General features: G+C 44.9%; 1 long non-coding RNA gene and 1 other non-coding gene across 5 annotated transcripts in view; both read left to right on the top strand.

Moving 5' to 3' along the window:
• Window positions 1-32: 32 nt before the first annotated feature.
• LOC141418775 (uncharacterized) overlaps window positions 33-19,107 on the top strand; it is a 38,648-nt gene continuing 19,573 nt past the window's right edge. For 3 of the 4 annotated variants that reach the window (XR_012443404.1, XR_012443405.1, XR_012443407.1), the window contains exons 1-2: window positions 33-163; window positions 10,030-10,157. This is a non-coding gene — a long non-coding RNA (uncharacterized lncRNA). Of the gene's footprint in view, window positions 164-10,029; window positions 10,170-19,107 lie in introns of all 4 variants that reach the window. The other variant, XR_012443406.1, reaches the window with a different exon arrangement.
• Window positions 7,328-7,402, top strand: LOC141419137 (small nucleolar RNA SNORD2). The gene has a single exon (XR_012443795.1). It is a non-coding gene; the product is annotated as a small nucleolar RNA SNORD2 (small nucleolar RNA).

Consider the following 19,107-nt stretch of genomic DNA (forward strand, 5'->3'; position numbering starts at 1 on the left):
GCGCCCCCTGGGTCCTAAGTTTCCTACGTCATGCAAGATCACCAACCCTGAGCCAAGACAGGAACTCAGCCAAGTGAAGAGAAGCCGAGAAGTTCAAGTTGTGTTTAGCAAGTGTGGCAGTGTGAGACCTGCGCAGCGTGTCATCGCTTCTGTTTCTGTTTGTGTGAGTACAGAAAGAGTAACTGTCAAGAGGCATCATGGAGGGAGGTGGTCTCTCATCACTAAGACCCAGAGCAGTGTGGAGAAGAGAATGGGAAATGCAAAACCAGGGGGAGTTCAAGACACAGAGAGAGCACAAATAAGAGTATGGGATGAAAGTAACTCTTCACACCCATCCTTGAAAGCGAAAAAGGGCCTTTGTGGTTAATTCATGTTTCTGGTCACTGACGCTTTTATTTAAACAGTGTAACTTTGCCAGGGTCAGATCAGCCACACTCCTTTGCTTACATTTAAGGTTTGGGTTAGCCATATATAGTAGGAATACAAAAAGGGTATCTTCAGTTGAAATTGCAGTGTTAGGCAGATATTAGAAAGCTTGCTTAACTATATAGTCTGCTCTCTCTACCAGCCCTGAATCCATACAGAGGAAGTTAAGTAAAATGTTTGCTCCACCTCCTCTCCCTCATGGGGAAGTCCATTTGCACTGATTTATCTCTATCATTAAACCTCACCAAGTCTATATGACTCGGGATTTTTGGAGTTATGAGAAGGGCCCTCTTCCTGTTTGGCTGACAGTTGAAGTTCCCAGGCAGGCTCCATAAACTGAGAGATAGAACAGAATGACTTGACAAGACTACCTTGTGACTCAGGCAAATCCCAAAATAGAGATGGGAGACTCTTGTTTCCATCTTGCAGGCAGTAATTTAGGAGGAAGGAAAAAAAAAAAAAAAAAAAAAAAAAAAACCTTTACTAAATAAGTTGTACAAGCTTTATCAAAGTAGAAAGCTAATATGAATTCAACTCATCTGAAGTGAATTTGAATTTGTGCCATTCAGATTTCAGGGACGAAAGGACAGGGATGCATTTAGTTCACTTTGTGTGTGTGTGGTACTGGGATTTGAACTCGGGGCCTCGCACTTGCTAGGCAGATACTCTACACCACTTGAGCCACATTTCCAGCCCTAGTTCACTCTTTAAAGCCATTTCCTGGCAATGTTTAATTCCTTTGGTCCATTCAATAAGATATGATACTTTGTTTTTGAAATGGCTCTCCACATAATCTTCTGACTCTTAGCCCCTGACTTGGACTACACTGGAAAATAGTCCACAGAGTCTGTAAATTTATTTATGCACACACATACACAAATATGCCAAAACTTTACATTTAACAATTCTAACATAGGGTGGGGACCTTGTGGCTCACACCTGTAATCTTAGCTACTTGGGAGACTGAGATGGGGAGGCTTGCAGTTCCAGGCCAGCCCAGGCAAATAGTTCAAGATACCCCCATCTCCAAAATCACAAATGAGCAAAATGGACTGGAGGTGCGGCTCAAGTGGTAAAGTGCCTGCACCGAGTTCATATCTAGTCCCACAAATAAACAAGAAACAATTCTAACATAGTCTTTTTAACAAATATTTACAAATATGTTTGAGGACATACTGCATGCTAGATACAGTTCTTCCTACTGGGACTGTATCTGTGAACACACTATTTGAAATCTGTGCCCTTTCCCAGCTTATATTCTAGCTGGGAAAGACAGATGATAAATACAGGAAGGGTCAGGTAGTGAAAAAAGGTGCAAAACAGAATAAGGGAGGAAAAGTGAAACTGTAACAGAGTGATATTTCAGCTGCTAAAAACAAGTCTAACACTATATTCGGAGAGCACATAGGATTTTTCCATAGACAGAAGGCTGACATGGAAGCCGCCTTTGGGCAAGTTTCCTGGTAAGCCCTGTTTACTCTCACACTGCTACAAGACATACCGGATATGCATTTTGTTTTATTACCTAAAATGTACAGGCTTGAGCACTGGGGTATATATCTCTCAGTGGTAGAACACATACTCAGTGTGCCCAAGCCTCTGGGTTTCATCCCCAGCACCAGTTACATGTATCAAATTATATATATGCATTTATAGATGACATGCACACATACAAAATGAGAGAATGAATTTCAGAGAAGCAGGGCTCTTGGAAGTCGATCCTCAGTACCTAATCCACTGCCTTTATATGCAGTAAGTGCTTAGTTATTGATTTCTGAGAAAATGCTCCTTCCAAGAGTTTGAATTTTTTTTTTCTTTGGTGGTACTGAGGGAGGATCGAACCCAGGACCTCACATATGCTGGGCGAGCTCTCTCCCACTTGAGCCACACCCTCAGCCCTCCTCCTTATTCTCTGAGTGGCTGCTTCTGCTGGATTGTATTTTTCTCTCTGATTGTGATAGAGACAGCCAGCACTTGTTCCATTTCCAGATTGTCTGCTGTGCCCATGTGGAGATGGCAGTTTTTCTGCCTCAGAAGCCCAAGGTTTCCTTACCTGGTGCAATTGTCTTAAGTTTTCTATTCAAAAAACTGCCATCTTGCCTGATGCACACCTTTTAATGACACACAGCAAAGCTACATTCTGTGCTGTGTCTCAGGTCTCTGCAGGCACAGCGTCGCTTAGAAAAGATACAAGACAGACCACACTTAGATTTTTTTTCTCAGCTTACTCATCCCTATTTCTGCTCCCCTGTAACTAATTTATCAGCTTGATTTGATTTTTTTCTGGAATAAAGAACTTGATTCTCAGTCCCTCAGAGGCATCTGCCTTCAAGGAAGGCTGTTGGTGCAGCCGGGCTATATTTTAGAGCTGTTACTCCAACCTTGAGATTTCTTCTGAAAAGATGGCTGCAGTAATGATATGATACAGCTCTGCTCTGACATGGATATAGATAGTTTATATCCTGATGACACCGCGGTAGAAGATAACTCCCATACTTTACTAAGTGTTTCAGAGATGTTCCATGCTTGGCTTCATATTAAATGAGTGCTGACCCAGAGCAAAGGCTGTTCAGTGAGGAACTAGCCTCCTGAGCACCTCCCAGGGATGGGCAGCTCAACTTGACAACCAGGTCTGTAAGTGGAGGGATCTACTTAGGAAGTCAGAACGCTGTCAAAATTTTTTTTTGTAGTAAGATCAAATGAGTTGGCTCCAGCTATTCATGTTCTTTCTCTCTCTCTCTCTCTCTCTCTCTCTCTCCTTACCCCTCCTTTCTCCTTTCTCTCTCCCCCTTCTTTCCCTTTTTCTCTCTCCTCTCTCTCTCTCTCCTTCCCCTCTCCTCTTTCCTTTCTCTCACCCTTCTTTCCTTTTCTTCTCTTTTGGCTCTCTTTCTCTTCCTTCATCCCTCCCTCCCTCTCTCACCCTCTCCCTCTTTCCTTCCTCTGTCTGTCTCTTTTTTTGGTTCTCTGAATCAAGGCCTCCACATATCCCAGGCTGGCCTCAGGCTTAGACTCCTCGCTGGGCCTCTGTTCTTCTCTTCATTCAGTGTGCTGCAGAAGTAGCCACCGAGCTTGTGCTGAAAGGCACTTTGGGTGTAAGTGCAAGTGATGGCTTAGGAAGCTTGTTAAAGAAATAATGTTCGAGTCAAAATCTCTAAACCCCAAGGCCTTTTCTTTGAAAATGAGACCTTCAGTAAGTTAGGGTTTTCCATTTTACATATTCTTTTTTTGTGTGGTGATACTGGGGTTTGAACTTAGGGCCTCATGCTTGCTAGGCAGACACTCTACCACTTGAGCCAGTCCTTTCTTGTGTTGGTTATTTTTGAGATGGGTCTCTCGAACTATTTGCCCAGGCTGGCCTCAAATTGTGATCCTCCTGACTATTGCCTCCTGAGAAGCTAGGATTACAGGTATGAACCACATGCCCAGCCATTTTATGTATTATTTTATTTATTTATTTTTTGTGGTACTGGGGCTTGAACTTGGAGCATTTACCTTGAGTCACTCTACCAGCCCTTTTTTATTTTTATTTATTTATTTTTGTAGTACTGGGGCTTGAACCCAGGGCCTTCACCTTGAGCTACTCCACCAGCCCTTTTTTGTGATGGGTTTTTTCAAGATAGGCTCTCTCAAACTATTTGCCTGGGCTGGCTTCGAACCTCAATTCTCCTGATCTCTGCCTCTTGAGTAGCTAGGATTATAGGCATATTCACCAGCACCCAGCTCATTTTATATATTCTTGATACATAGTTTTGTTTTGTGATGTGTGGAATTGAACCCAGGGCTTCACACATGTTAAGCAAACACTTTACCACTGAGCTACACCTCCAGCCCCATGGTTATGTTTTTAATAAATGTTTGAAATAAAGGAAAAAAATCAGAGTACTGTGTAAGGAAAAAGACTCTAATAAGCCTACAGAGAACAAGATTTTTTTTTTTTTTTGGTGGGACTGGCATTTGAATTCAGGGCTTTGCAATGCAGGCGCTCTAGTGCTTAAGCCACATCACCAGTCCATCTTGTTCTGATTATTTTGGAGATGGGGGTCTCAGGAACTATTTGCCCAGGCTGGCCTTGAACTACAGTTTTCCTGATCTCAGCCTCCCAGAAAGCTAGGATTATAACAGTGAGTCACTGGGCTAAGAACATACTCTTTTAAGGGAAAAAAATAAAAACAACCAAGAAGGTTTGTTGAGCATAGGTTGCCTTCAAAAGCAAGCCATTCCACAGTGGGAACTGAGAAACCACAGAGGCAGAGAACCTGGGAACATTACACCATGGGTTTGAGAAGTGAAAGGAAGAGTAAGTTCTGGAATGAGAGTGGATTTTGGCTTTGAAGTCAGCCTTAGAAAGCATAGCTTTCACATTAGTGAACATGAGGTCCTCTGTGTCACAGGAACAAGGTCAGAGACCATAACTCAACTGGTTGGTAAGACTAGACCACTGATGTTTGCACGAGTTCATGTCGTGCATGAGCTACAGTTAGGCCTCTCTTGGAAGGGAATCTGACATTCTCCAATCTCAGTAAACTGGACTTGCAGTTTTTAAAATTTACCAACACCCAGTATGAGCTAAGCACTGGCTTAAAGTAGGAGAAGCAGTATATTAAATAATTTGTGAGTGTAGGTTTTGGAAAAGACGTAAGTTCTAGTCCCAGTGTAGCACTGTGATCTCAGATACATGCATAACACTGATCACTTGCCCCCTGTAATTCTGTGCTCCCCTAGCCTGTTGTTATGGTAGGTAAAAGTACAAGCACAACTAACATGCATAGACTCTGAGTTCCATCCCCAGCACCACAGGGATTGTGGGGGGTAAAAAAATACAGACATCAATGTCAGGATCAAAATGCTGAGCATGGTGGCACACACCTGTGATCCCAAGTACTCAAGAGGCTGAGGCAGAAGAATGATAAGTTCAAGGCATCCTGGGCTAAATGGCAAGGTCCAGGCCAGCCTGGGCTACAGTGTGAAATCTTGTCAAAAAAAAAAGCCAAATTGTGTAAATACCTCTACGTAGTACTGGATGTAGCCAAGCTCCAGTGGCTCATGCCTGTAATCCCAGCAGAGGTAAAGATCAGGAGGATCACAGTTGGAAGCAATCCTGGGCAAATAGTTCAGGAGACCCTATCTCAAAAACCCATCACAAAAAAGGGCTGGTGGAGTGGCTGAAGGTGTAGGCCCTGAGTTCAAACCCCAGTACCACCAAAAAAAAAAAAAAAAAAAAAAAGAGTACTGGATATATTTCCTACCTTCAAGAAACTTATAAACAGTCTGGGGACTTGGTGGTGGATAGCTATCCTAGCATGAGTGAGGCCCTGGGTTCAATCCCCAGTGCCATAGTAAGGTGTAGGGGGGGACAGAACAAGAAACTTATACTCCAGCTATGAAGAAAAACCTCACTAACACACATGAAAATAAGAGCTGTATAGGACATTACAGCATTAAAGACTGTGATGAAGACAGTAAAGGTGGGCTGGGGAATGGCTCAAGTGGTAGAGCATCTGCCTAGCAAGCCTGAGGCCCTGAGTTCAAACTCAGGTGCCACCAAAAAAAAAAAAACAAAACAAACCCTCCAACAGTGAACAATGCCAGCTCTGAAGGAGCTCACTCTCTTGTGGTAGATTGTAGTTCATAGTGAAATGAATGCTACAGTGAGGGTTTCACGGTGGGGGCTGTGGGAGCTCACTGAAGGAGCAGTGGCCTTGCCTCAGGTGCAGAAAGTGGTAATGTGCTTCACTCATCAGACAACGTGTAGAAGCTTGGAAACCTAGGTTGTCAGTGTGGCTAGTGGGCTACTTCAGGGTCGTGGTTTAAAATGAGGCCAAAAACCAAAACCACGAAGCCAAAGAGGTGTATGCTTGCCGGGCAGGCTATAGAAGTTTCTGAATGCCGTGTTGGAGGAAGCCTTTTCCCTGAAGGCAGTGAGGAACCAGTACAGAGTTTTACACAAGACCATGACAAGAGTCCGATGTGTACTTTACAAAGACCGCTCTGGCCACCGGGTCAATTAGAGAAGCCGTGACAGTGCGACAGTGCCACGTGGCTTTTGCAGTGGTCTAATGAGGCAGTGTAGTGACCTGTCCTCAGAATTGAGGCACGCCACCTGGGTTTGAATCCTGCTTTGCCACTTGGTGATGTGTGACCTTATGCAAGTTACTTAACCACTAATCTGAAAATCAGAGCTGAGAATAAAATTCACCTTCTAGCCTGGCGAGGAGTGTCTCGCTTAAACACGCCTGGCACAGAGTAAAGTGCTCCAAAGATGTCACTGATCTCAAAGAGTCACACTGGGAAGAGCAGCAGGACTCCACAGCTGAGGTGAGGTTGGGAATAAACAGGAGAAACTTAGACATTTGGTCTCTGGTTGACTTGGGAGATAGTGGTGCCATTCACTGGGGTAACAGGAGGAGATGCAGGTTTGGGGACCCTGGGGAGGTGGTTGGAATGTAATCAAGAAGGAAGAGCAGGTGTCAGTGATTCAGAAGGAGAGTGCAACTCAGGAGGCAGAGATCAGGAGGATCCCAGTTTAAAACCAGCCCTGGGCAAATAGTTCTCAAGACCCTATCTCAAAAAAAGCCCATCACAAACAAGGGCTGGTGGAGTGACTCAAGGTGTAGGTACTGAGTTCAAATCCCAGTACTGCAAAAAGAAAATCCATTGGCTTTGGGAACAAGAAAGCCATTGGAGGAGGAATTTTGGTGAGGAGAATGGGTGACTAAAATGTGTTCATTGTGTGGAGAAAAAGAGATGAAAAAAGGAAGCCTGAGAGCAGACAACTCCTTCAAGAAGTGTTGCCGGCTGGAAGGATTGTGGATAGGACTGACGGTGGACCCCAGCACCTTCCTGTGTGGTCACACATCCACTATAATTGATCAGCAGCCATGCCAGGAAGCCTAACAAGGGGAGCTGATGTGATGACAACTAATGGATTCTTTTGGGGCTGACCCAAAATGAAGAGGGTACTCACTGCAGATCACTTGATTATTTGGGCAGAGCCATGTTCCAACTAAAATACATGGTGCACCATAGAAGTGACAATTGGATGTGGGATCGAGAGTATGCATCCTACTTAAAAGAAAATTCCGGTGCTCCAGTGTGGCTCAAGTGCAAGGGTCTGAGTTCAAACCCCAGTACCACCCAAAATAAATAACTAAATAAGAAACATCATGTATAATTGGATATATCACAGTGAAACCCCTTTGTACAATTAATTTTATTCAATTCATCTATCCTGGAGGGAGAACAATAAGGTGGAGAATATCCTTGTTCTCCCTTCTGAGTCCTGACTCTCCTTTCTCCTGTTCTGCTTATCCTTTCCTTCAGCCTGCATACCTTCTGTCAGAACTGCCTCTCCTTCTACCATCTCAGTTCCCTTCTGGCCAGCTCTCCCATTCTGTTCTGTCATGTGGAGTGGAGTACTCTCCTTAAAACGTTCTTCACCTATTTTTTCCCCCCAATTGGCTTCTCTTGTCTCATCTTAAGAGATGTCCTTTAAAGAATGTATATGTCAAGAAATACTAGTAAGTGCTATGTAGTCTTTAGATAGACAGATACAAAGATATATAGCGTCTCACACATACTAAGAGCTTCTATTATTCCATTACCGTTAGTGAAATGGAGAAAAAAAAAATCCCAAACGAGATCATAGCATGATTGTGGCTGGAAAGCAACCCAACCTCTTATTATCATGAGGCCCAACCATTAGGTCTGATTGCAGCCCTTCCCACCCTCTGTGCAGCCCAGGTAACAGAAATAAGCAGTGTTGTGGAACGGTGTCCTAAGTGGACTCATGTTGGCCCCAGAACAGCAAACTCCAAGTTCAATAATAGAAGGTTAAGTGCCAACTTCAAACACTCAGTGTGCTCTGTGTGTTCCCAAGGGTATTTCTACCTGCAGCTTTCTTCTGCTTTTCTCTTAATGGCTCAGCTGGAAGTCAGCCATCACTGCAAAGTGTTCTCGAGTTTTATGCAGCACTGACTTCCCTACTATCCTGACATCAGATATAGAAATTCTGTCTGGTGTCACCACCAAGCATTTCCACCTTCTGGGAGCTCATCCTCTCCAACACTGAGTGGCCTAACCTTTTGTCACCTTTACAAGTGATTAAATTTAGGAGCAAGTCTCCCTATTCCTAGAATGGTTCTGCCATGAGCCAGCAATCTGCTTTTGCTCTGAGAGTCAGATTCAATGAATAGCAAGTTGTTCATGTAAATAAAACATATATGTAAAGAGTACCTTACCAGGCATGGTGGTACACACCTGTAATCCCAGCACTCTGGAGGCTGAGGCAGGAGGATTGTGAGTTCAGAGTTAACTTGAGGCTACATAGCAAGACCCTATCTCAAAAAAAAAAAAAAATGAAGAGCACTGGGCACCGGTGGCTCATGCATGTAATCCTAGCTACTCAGGAGGCAGAGATCAGGAAAATCATGATTCAAAGCCAGCCCGGGCAAACAGCTCGAGAGACCCTATCTTGAATAAACTCATCACAAAAAAGGGCAGACAGTGGATCAAGCAGTAAGAGCACCTGCTTAGCTAGTGTAAGGCCCTGATCTCAAACCCCAATGCTGCCAAAAAAAAAACACCCAAAAACAGAAGCAACAAAGACTTAAGAATGTACTCAGTGGTAGAACGCTGAACACTATCCTAGCGTGCGAAAGGCCCTGTTTTCCATCCCCAGCACTGACTGAAAAAAGAAAAAAAGAGTGCCTCACAGGTATTAAGAGCTTGTGCTACTACCATTAGTACCTTGTTATTACAAAAAGCAGAGCTTAGCTGAACCTTTAATATTGTTCTTCTTATGATGGGTAGACTATGCAGTCCAATTTATCTGGAAATAGGGTGAAAATACTTGGTTTCCACTCCATTTTGTGGCCATTGTCAGCTTAAAGAGTTTAAAAAGTCACTTTTAAAGGTGTTTTCACTTTAGAGTTTTTACTGGTTAGAATTTTAACATTACCTTCTCTGGGCTCCTAAGAGACTCTCGTCTTAGTTTGACAGTTGGATGTGTAATCCAGCGACCTCTGCAAACAAGGCTGTCTTTTATTGAACCATCTGGTGTATACCAAACAGTGGTTCAACATGGGGCAGTGATAAATGTCATAACTGGGCCTGGGGAAGTGGCTCGAGTGGTAAAGCATCTGCCTAGTAAGCGGGAGGACTGAGTTAAAGAATCAGTACCACCAAAAAACGAAAACTGTCATTACTAACATTTATTGAGCGCTTAGTATGTGACTGATACTGTTCTGAGTGCTTTATACATTTTTATATCTCATATGCTCTTCATAAAAACTCTGTGTGTAGCGTTAAGTGGTTTGCCTAAAGCCATAAAGAGAAATGGAAGAAGCAGGATTGTCCCCATGCAGTCTGACCTCATAGCGTGCACTAACCATCGCCTCACTGCACCGACAGAAGGCAGAGGTCCAGTGCTGGTCAGCCTCCTCCATGCCATCATTCAGAATTCAGATGACCTTGGGAAGACCTTTCTGAACCTGTCTCCTCATCTGTGAAGTGGAGGTGGCCGTGTGTACGTCACAGAATGGGTGTGGAGATTAATCATTCTCTCTGTGCCCTCAGATAACGTTAGCTTCTTCTCTTACTCCTAAGCACTGCGCTGGTCTCGAGATGAAATAGGACAGCCGTGCCTCCTTGAGGTCCCAGTCCAAGGTGCAGAGAGAAGGAAGAAGCGGGCAGACACGGGGCCCCATCACTACAGTGCAGATGCCACCGCAGAGGTACAGACAGAGGTTAGGAGAAGGAACACTTTCTGAGGTGGGGCAGAGGGGACCTAGGGGTGTTCTAAGGTGCAGTGACATTTGTGTGGGATTGGAGGAGCTGAACAGAGGTCACCGGTTCGTTTCTGGGCAGATGGACTATGCGTATTGGTGTGAAGTCTTGAAAAGAGCCTCGCGGTACATGTTACAGTAACGGCTAGATGTTTGGTCTGCAGTTGGGGACCAAGAGTGAGAAGGCAGAAGTGACAAACGAGTCTACAAAGAGGGAGAGGCACTCAAGCCTCATATGTCAACATATCCTGCACCGTTAGTGACATTAAGAAGACATGCACACATGGGAAAACAGAATTTAAGAGGCCAGGCCTGGTGGTGCATTACTGTAATCCCAACTATGTGGGAGGCAGAGGTGAGAGGATCAGTCCCAGACAAAAGCTCAAGACACTGTCTAAAAGATAAACTAAAGCATAAAGGTCTGAGAGTGAGGCTCAGGGGTAGAGCACTTAGACACAAGGCCCCAGGTTCAAACCCCAGTACTACCGAAAAAACATTAAAGAACTGAAGCAAATTTAACCACGAAAAACCTTAGAATCTCTGTTTATTGAAATATAATTCACATACCCTAAACCCCACCATTTTCTAGTGTACCCTTCAGCAGTTTTTAGCATGATTCCACAACTTTTTTTCTCTTTGCAGTGCTGGAGATGGAACAGAGGCTTTGTTTGATACCCATTCTCAGTTCTTTGGGGACATACACCTAAGAGCGGCATTGCAGGTTGTTCTGTGTTTAACTTTTGTAAGGAACTGTACACCGCTTTTCATAGCGCTTGCACCATTTCCTATCCCACTAGCCTTGTGGACGCCAGCTTCTCCATCTGCTTGTCAAGGGTGGTTTTCCTTTTGTTATGGCTGCCATGTTAATGGCCGGGTGGTAGTTTGTGTGGCTGTACTACGCAAACGTTAGGCAAGTGCTCTGCCTCTGAGCTGTACCTCAGTCCCTTCATTGGAGGGGTTTTTTTTATTGTTTTGGTGCTGATGTTTTTGTTTTGTTTTTATTTGATTTTCAGACAAGGTTGAAATTATAGGCTTCCACCACTATATCCTGCCTCATTATAGTTTTGTTTTGCTTTTTTTTTTTTTTTTGTGGTACTGTGGTTTGAATTCAGGGCCTCGTGCTTACTAGACAGGCGCTCTACCACTTAGGCCATGCCCCCCAACCCTTTTTGCTTTCATTTTTTTAAAATAGGGTCTCACATTTATGTCCAGGCCAGCCTGGACTACAATCCTATTTATGCTTCCTGCATAGCTAGGGTGAGAGGCAAATACCACTGCACCTACCTTCTTATTGGTTGAGATGGGGTCTCTCACTGTTTTCCCAGGGTGGCCTCTAAACAAGATCTTCCTGATCTCCACCACCCTGGTAGCTGGGATTATAAGCAAGAGCCACCATGCCTGGCCTCATTGCTTTTTTTTTTTTTTTTTGCCATACTGGACTTGATCTCACGGCTTACCCCTTGAGCCATTCCATCAGCCCGTTTTTGTGAAGGGTTTTTCGAGATAAGATCTTGCAGAACTATTTCCACAGGCTGGCTTCAAACCTCGATCCTCCTGATCTCTGCCTCCCGAGTAGCTGGGATTACAGGCGTGAGTCACTGGTGCCCAGCTCATCATAGTTTTGATGTGCATTTTCCTAATGACTAATGAAAAGATGGTACACACCTTTTCATGTGCTTGTTTGTGGTTTATCTTTGATGAAATGTTTAATGAAGTCCTTGGTGTCTTTTTCAGCTGAGTTGCTTGTCTTTTTGTTCTTGCGTAATAAGAGTTTGAGTTCTTTATATATTCTGTATGCTAGACCCTTATCCAACATATGATCTATAAATATTTTCTCCCAAGCCATAGGTCCTTTTTTACTTTTTTTGGCAGGGAGGAAGTGCAGCATTTTGAGACAGGATCTCACTATGTAGCCCACGCTGGCATCAAACTTGGTACTTACCTAACTCAGTCACCCACGTGCTGGGATTATAATGTGTACCACTATACCCAGCTTTTCACGTTCCTCACAGAAGGTTTTTTGGTGTATTTGTTGTGTGTTTTTTCCGCAGTACTGGGGATTGAACTCAGCGCCTCACGCTTGCTGGGCAGGCGCTCTACCACTTGAGCTACTCCACCAGCCCTTTTTTGTGTAGGTTATTTTCAAGATAGGGTCTCACAAACTATTTGCCCAGGCTGACTTCATACCTGGATCCTCCTGACCTCTGCTTCCTGAGTAGCTAGGGTTACAGATGGGAGCCACTGGCCTGCAGCTCCCTCCCTTGTTTTTGAAGCAGATCTCACTATGTTCCCAGGGTGGCCTCAAACTCCTAGGCTCAAGCAGTCTTCAGCTGGACTTACAGGTGTGCGTGTCGAGTTCACTTTTCTGAATTTTAGTACATTTGTATATAGCCAACAGAATTTTGTGCCCTCCTTTTCACTTTTTTGGACCATATGCTTCTGTCTGGATCACTTATACAAGCAGCACAGTTGACTTTTTTGTTTTTTTGGCAGTAACCCAGTTTCTCTGGCTGGGTAGGCAGGCATGCACTCTCCCTCCTGAGCCCCCAGCCCATACACCCGTCATTCAAAGTAACTGAGAAGTGTTTATTTTACTGCTGTACCGTGATGTGGTTGGCTTTTTTCAGACTCTTATTTCCTGAGTTGTTTTTATTAAGGTAAAAAAGCCTCGTTTGCACTGGTTCTTCTGTGCCCACACTCATTAGCTATCAGGTATCATCCCCGGATGCTGGGGATGCTGGCTACTGCGTTCAGTTCATCCTCACAGAAACTCAGACTGGTCTATCTGTTCAGCTCAGAGGCAGTACTCCCTGCCAGATGTGGACTGAAGTGAGCAGCACAAGGCCTGCTAAGAAAAGCCCTTCCTGGATCTGGAGCACTCAGAGGTCAGGAGTGGCACCAGCCTTAGGTTATAAATTACTATCTGAGATGTCATAGTAATGAAGAGACACATAACAAAGATCCTGTGTTTTTTTTTTTTTTTTGTGGGACTGATGTTTGAACTTAGGGCTTCACACTTGCAAATCAGGTGCTCTACCACTTGAGCTACACCTCCAGTCCATTTTGCTCTGGTATTTTGGAGATAGAATCTCTCAAACTATTTGATCTGGTGGGCCTTGACTTGCGATCCTCCAGATCTCAGCCTCCCAAGGAGCTGGGATCACAGGTGTGAGCCACCAGCCCAGCTAAAAACCTGCGTTTTGAATCTCTTTCATGCTCCCAGCACAAACACACAAAAAAAGTGTTGTTTCTCTATCTGGCCCTTGTCTTTACAAAAGAGTAGCTCCCAGAAATTATAGGCCTTGTTCAAGGGCACCCTGTGACCTCACAGTGCTGCTAGGAACACAATTCGTGCCCCCCACCGCCCCTCACGTTTCTCTCCTGTCACCATTATTGAACATTCTTTCCTTACTGAGCAGCAGGAGGGAGAGTGCAGTGTTTTCCCTGATGGAGGATCTGGGTCTCTTCCCTGTTGAGAAATCAGGTTGATTTTCCCCTTTTCCACTTTAAGTTCTATATCCCTGAAGTCCTTGGTGTATATATTTTTCTGTAGCAATGCTCCTTAGTCTTTGGACCTATTGAAAATTATTGTGGAGTAAATGGATTTACGATTTGCACAAAATGAAATTAAATATTATAGATCAAGTGATGAATGGGGTTTGAAAGTACATAGTGTCTGCAGGGCTCAAGCCTGTAATCCTAGCTACCCAGGAGCTGAGATCAAGAGGATCAAGGTTCAAAGCCAAGCTGGGGCAAATAGTTTTTGAGACCCTGTCTCGAAAAAAAAAAAAAAATCACAAAAAACGGCTGATGGAGTGGCTCAAGGTGTAGGCCCTGAGTTCAAATCCCAGCCCGCAAAAAAAAAAATGTACAGAGTGTCATACTGATTTCATTCATTTCCTTTTTTTTTTGGTCAGTGTTGGGGATTTAACTCAGGGCTTGAGCTTGCTTGTAGGTAAGGGCTCTGCCACCTGACACACACCTCCAGCCTTTTTTGCTTTAGTTATTTTTCAGATAGGGTCTCCAGCTTTTTGCCTGGGGTCAGGCTCAGACAGTGATCTGTCTACCTGTGCTTTCCTCCTAGCTGGGATTATAGGCCATACCCAGTTTGTTGATGGAGTTGGGATCTCCCTAACTTTTTGCCCAGGCTGGCTCCAAACCTCAGTCCTGATTTCTGGCTCCCAAGTAGCTAGGATCATTAATGTACATTTGTGATCTGAATTTTCATAGCTTTTTGTTACTATCAAGTCATTCAAAACTAAGAATTAGTGTGTGTACTGCATAAAAAAAGGGAGAAGCTGGTGGTCCTAGGTATTTGAAACTGGGAGGCACCTTAGTGTTGCAGGGAATATTTTAAAAATTTGGTAAACTATATATAATATAAAACTTCCCTTCTTAACCATTTTAAGTGGAAAGTTTGGGGGTGTTAAGTACATTCACATTTCTGTGCAACAAATCTCCAGAACTCTTTCCATCTTGCAAAACCATCCTTCAGTATCCATTAACCAAGAAGCCTCTATCCCTTGGAGAGTAAGTGCCTCATAATATGTGGAGTCACACAGTATTTGTGTCCTGTGACTTCTTATTTCAGTGGGTTATCCATTCTGGAGCATATATCAGCAGTTCCTTTTTAAATTGAATTCATATATATATATGTGTGTGTGTATATATATATATATACACACACACACACACACACACACACACATATAATATTTATCTTTTTCTCCACCAGTGCACACCTTTCGGCTATTGTAAACACTACATACAAACATCTCTGAGACCCTGCTTTCAGTTTCTTTGGGTATATACCAGAAGTGGAATTGCTCAATCATATGCTGATTCTATTTTTAACTTTTGTTCTATTTTTAATGTTTTGAAGAATTGTCCTGTCATTTTCCATAGTGGCTATACCATTTTGTAAGGCCACTAGCGATGCACAGGGTTCCAGTTTCTCCACATCCTCCCCAGGAGTTCCTTCCTTTCTCACTCTCTGTCTCTCTCTGCTCCCTGTCTCCCTTTATCTCCTTCTCCTTTTGTCTGTTTCCCTCTTCTCTCTCTCTCTTTCCTTCTCTCTCTCACTCTCCCCCCATTTCTTTCTCCCTCTTTCTGTCCCTCTCTCCCTCCCTCTGTCCCTCTCGCTCTTCCTCTCTCCCTCTCTCTCCTAATTGCAGTCACATGAATCTGTCATACATCTTCAGTTTGACCCCAGTGCCTAGACCTCCACTCACCAGTCCTCCTAGTTCCTGACCCTTGCTGTAATGTGCGAGCCGCTCTGTATAGTGTCTAGCCTGGAATGTACTTGGTGCTTAAGAAATAGTAGTTGTGGCTTTTCACTCACCTGAACCTCAAACCATCCATTTTAACAACGCACTTGGTTCTGTGCATCTTACATGAGGAGGAAAACTGCCTGAGTGTTTCCAGAAACCCTTTTGTCCTGTACTCCAAGAATCTGATTTTTATCTGGCTCCCCCTGCTGGTCTCCTCTGGCCAGATGTGCACAGGTGCTCCTGAAGGCAGAGGATTGGAGCCTTCCACGTTCCGGGAAGGGAAACTAGAACTCTGTTGTACAACACCCCAGCCAGTCCAGGCACGTCGGAGGAGGAAGAGAGCAGCCTGTTGAAAACAGTTCTGGGAAGCCCAGCTTTCTGTGAAGGGCTGGGGGAGGTGACCACTGCCCCTGAAGTTAGGAGAGCCTGCCGGGGTCTGGGACAGGCACGAAAGGACCAGGAGAATTGTAACCACATGAGCCTACAGAGGAGCTGGTTACAGGGGATCAGACCCCATACTGAAAGTGGCTCCTCTGTTCCCTCTAAGACAAATGGCGCAGACACCATGCAGGCAGAGTAATCACAGAGATTTATTTTGGGCTCCTGTGAAAATTGAGATTAGAGTGGTGGCGATTGTAAATGGGAGTGTCCCCAGAGTTCCCTGTCCTGTGTTGGATACACGACCCCACCCCCAACCCTTGAGGCCGTTAAGAACTCTTAAAAACAATAAATTCCCCACACCTCCTCACACTTTAGATCATGCTTCTCAGTTGTTTATGTTTACTTGACCTTTCCACAACGCGGAAAGTGGGCAGTGGCAGACCTGACCTCTCCAGTCAGCTTCACGCATCAGCAGGAGGGTAAAATATGGCCAGAGGCTGAGGGCAGGGCCTGTCTTTGCTCCAGTCCCAAACCCCAAGTGCCAGAGAAATTGCACTTAAAGCAGAACGTGAAAAATAGGCTTTCGTTTGTCTTCAGGACACGGGTGAGCACGTGACTTCCCCAACACCCAAGGAAGGAGAACCACAGAGTATGACGATTATCATTAGATGAGCAATTACTTTTTTTTTTTTTTAGGCAGCACTGGGGTTTGAACTCAGTGCCTCACACTTGCTAGGCAGGTGCTCTGCTTGAGCCACTCCACCAGCCCTTTTTCATAATGGGTTTTTTCAAGATAGGGTCTCATGAACTGTTTGCCCAAGGTGGCTTTGAACTGTGATCCTGATGATCTCTGCCTCCCGAGAAGCTAGGATTACAAGTGTGAGTAACCAGCGCCCAGCTCAATGCTTGTTTTTAAGAAATGTTTGGGGGCTGGTGGTAGAGCGCCTGCTTAGCAAGCGCAAAGTCCTAAGTTCAAACCCCAGTATTGCAAAAATAAAAATGTTCTCAGGACCTGGAGTGGTAAGAGCCCCATGGAGGATCTCCAAGTAATGGGGAAGTCTACCTTCCCTGGGTTCCTGCCTCTCCCCAGTGACCTCATTCTGCCTTTCCTCTTGGGCTCTGGCTCTGGTTTTACAAGGAGGTTCTAAGGTGTGAGGCTGCTGTGTTTTTGTAAAAAAGCCACCTTGAGTAAAGGCAAGTGACATCATTTTATTATATTCACTCCACTCTTAGTACTTGCCCACCCAAACCGGCCCCCACATTGGAACGTAGTGTGTCTTAACCAACCCTTCTTCACACTCTGAAAGCTGGCCCACTCCCCCAGAAGCTCCTAAACAGTCTGAAATGGGCCTTTCTCCCTTGGTGACATGAAGGGATTTGTCACTTGGATAATCAGCTGGTATTCCGACTTCAGGGGCAGGTCTGTCTGTCCTCCTTCTATAAGTCCCCCTGTTCCAGTCATACCCATCCCTATGTGAAGTCGAAGCATGCGTGCTCTAGGGACCAACTAATGTCACCACCTGCTCAGACCTGATCAGCATCTCGTTTTACTGCAGAACACCAGGACATTTGTTTCCCTCACCTCTCAGCATAGTCTCTTTATTTACGTGTCTGTCCCATGTCCTATACCACTATGTATGCCGACAGTCCTTGGGAGCAGGAGTCAAGTCTCTTAGCACACAGTAGCCATGCAAAAAGAATGTCTGTTGAATGAGTTAGTGGTTTCTGAGTGCCAAGCACCATTCTAGGTGCTGGGAATCCAGAGATGATCTATGCATGAATCCCTTTTGCAAAGAGACCAGTCTCCTGGGGAGACAGATCCATAAGAAGATGAAGCAAGGCCAGGGGCGTGGCTCAGTGGTAGAGCACTCGCCTAGCATGCATGAGGCCCTGAGTGTGGTCCCCAGCAAGTGGAAGTACACGCAGACCAGGGAAGTGACACAGAGGAAGTCCCGGCTCCAGAGCCAGACAGTGCAGACTAGCAGTCGTGTTACTACCCTCCATAGCTGTGTGACCTCCCTCACAGGACTGTTGATGTATGCAAGGCACAGTGATTGGCACGTGGTGGCATGTCAGTGTTCTGTGGAGGGCAGCAAGAGCTCTGTAGACAGCAGGCATCTCATCTGAGCTTCTGATCAACAGTTCCTCAGGCAGGCAGTGATAAGGGCTTTACAGGCAGAAGAAAACTGCACGAATAAGCAACTAGCTGTCATCCAAAGCAGAGCTTAAAAAATTAAATTCAGGCGCCCCCGCTCACGGAGTGTGCTCTCCTGAGGCTCATTTACCTAATAATTCTTTTTTCTTTTTTTTTTGTTTTTTTGGTGGGACAGGGGTTTTAACTCAGGCCTTCACTCTTGCAAAGCAGGTGCTCTACCGCTTGAGCCACACCTCCACTCCATTTTATTCTGGTTATTTATTTTATTTTTTGCAGTACTGGGGTTTGAACTCAGGGCCTACACCTTGAGCCACTCCACCAGCCCCATTTTTTTTTTTTTTTGATGGGTGTTTTTGAGGTAGGGTCTCTTGAACTCTTTTGCCCTGACTGGCTTCCAACCTCAATCCTCCTGTTCTCTGCTAGGATTAAAGGCATGAGCCACTAGTGCCTGGTTTGCTGTGGTTATTTTGAAAGTGGGGGTCTTGCAAACTATTTGTCCAAGCTGGCCTCCAATGGCAGCCTTCCTATCTCAGCCTCCCACATAGCTAGGATTACAGGTGTGAACCACTGGTGCCAGACTGTTTGTGGTCCTTACCTGGGCACCAAAACATACAGTAGGACAGGCACAGATTTTGACTTGAAAGGTAAGAAAGTGGCCTGCCAGGCACCAGTGGACTCATGGCTATAATCCTAACTACTCAGAGGCTTTCAGTTCAAAACCAGCCTGGACAAATATTTCATGAGACCCTATCTGAAAAATACCCAACATAAAAAAGGGCTGGTAGGGGACTGGCAGAGTGGCTCAGTCGGTAAGAGCAAGTGTGAGGCCCTGAGTTCAAACCCCAGTACTGCCAAAAAAAAAAAAAAGAAAGAAAGAAAATGGCCTGGAAGGAAAGAGGGAGAGGCTTTGACCTCTGCCTGGGGTGGAGGGTCCGTGGGCTAGGGCACCAGTTTTAGGATCCCTGAAGGAAAAAGAAGTTAATTTCCTGGTGTGCCCATTCACAGTGACACAAAGAAGCTTTATTCAGAGGCTCCTACCTCAGCACTGCCCTGTCCTCAAAGAAAACTTGTTTTGTTAGGACGGATTAAGTGT

This window comes from Castor canadensis, chromosome 18 (assembly GCF_047511655.1).
Source record: "Castor canadensis chromosome 18, mCasCan1.hap1v2, whole genome shotgun sequence".
In the NCBI taxonomy this organism is placed as follows: Eukaryota; Metazoa; Chordata; class Mammalia; order Rodentia; family Castoridae; genus Castor; species Castor canadensis.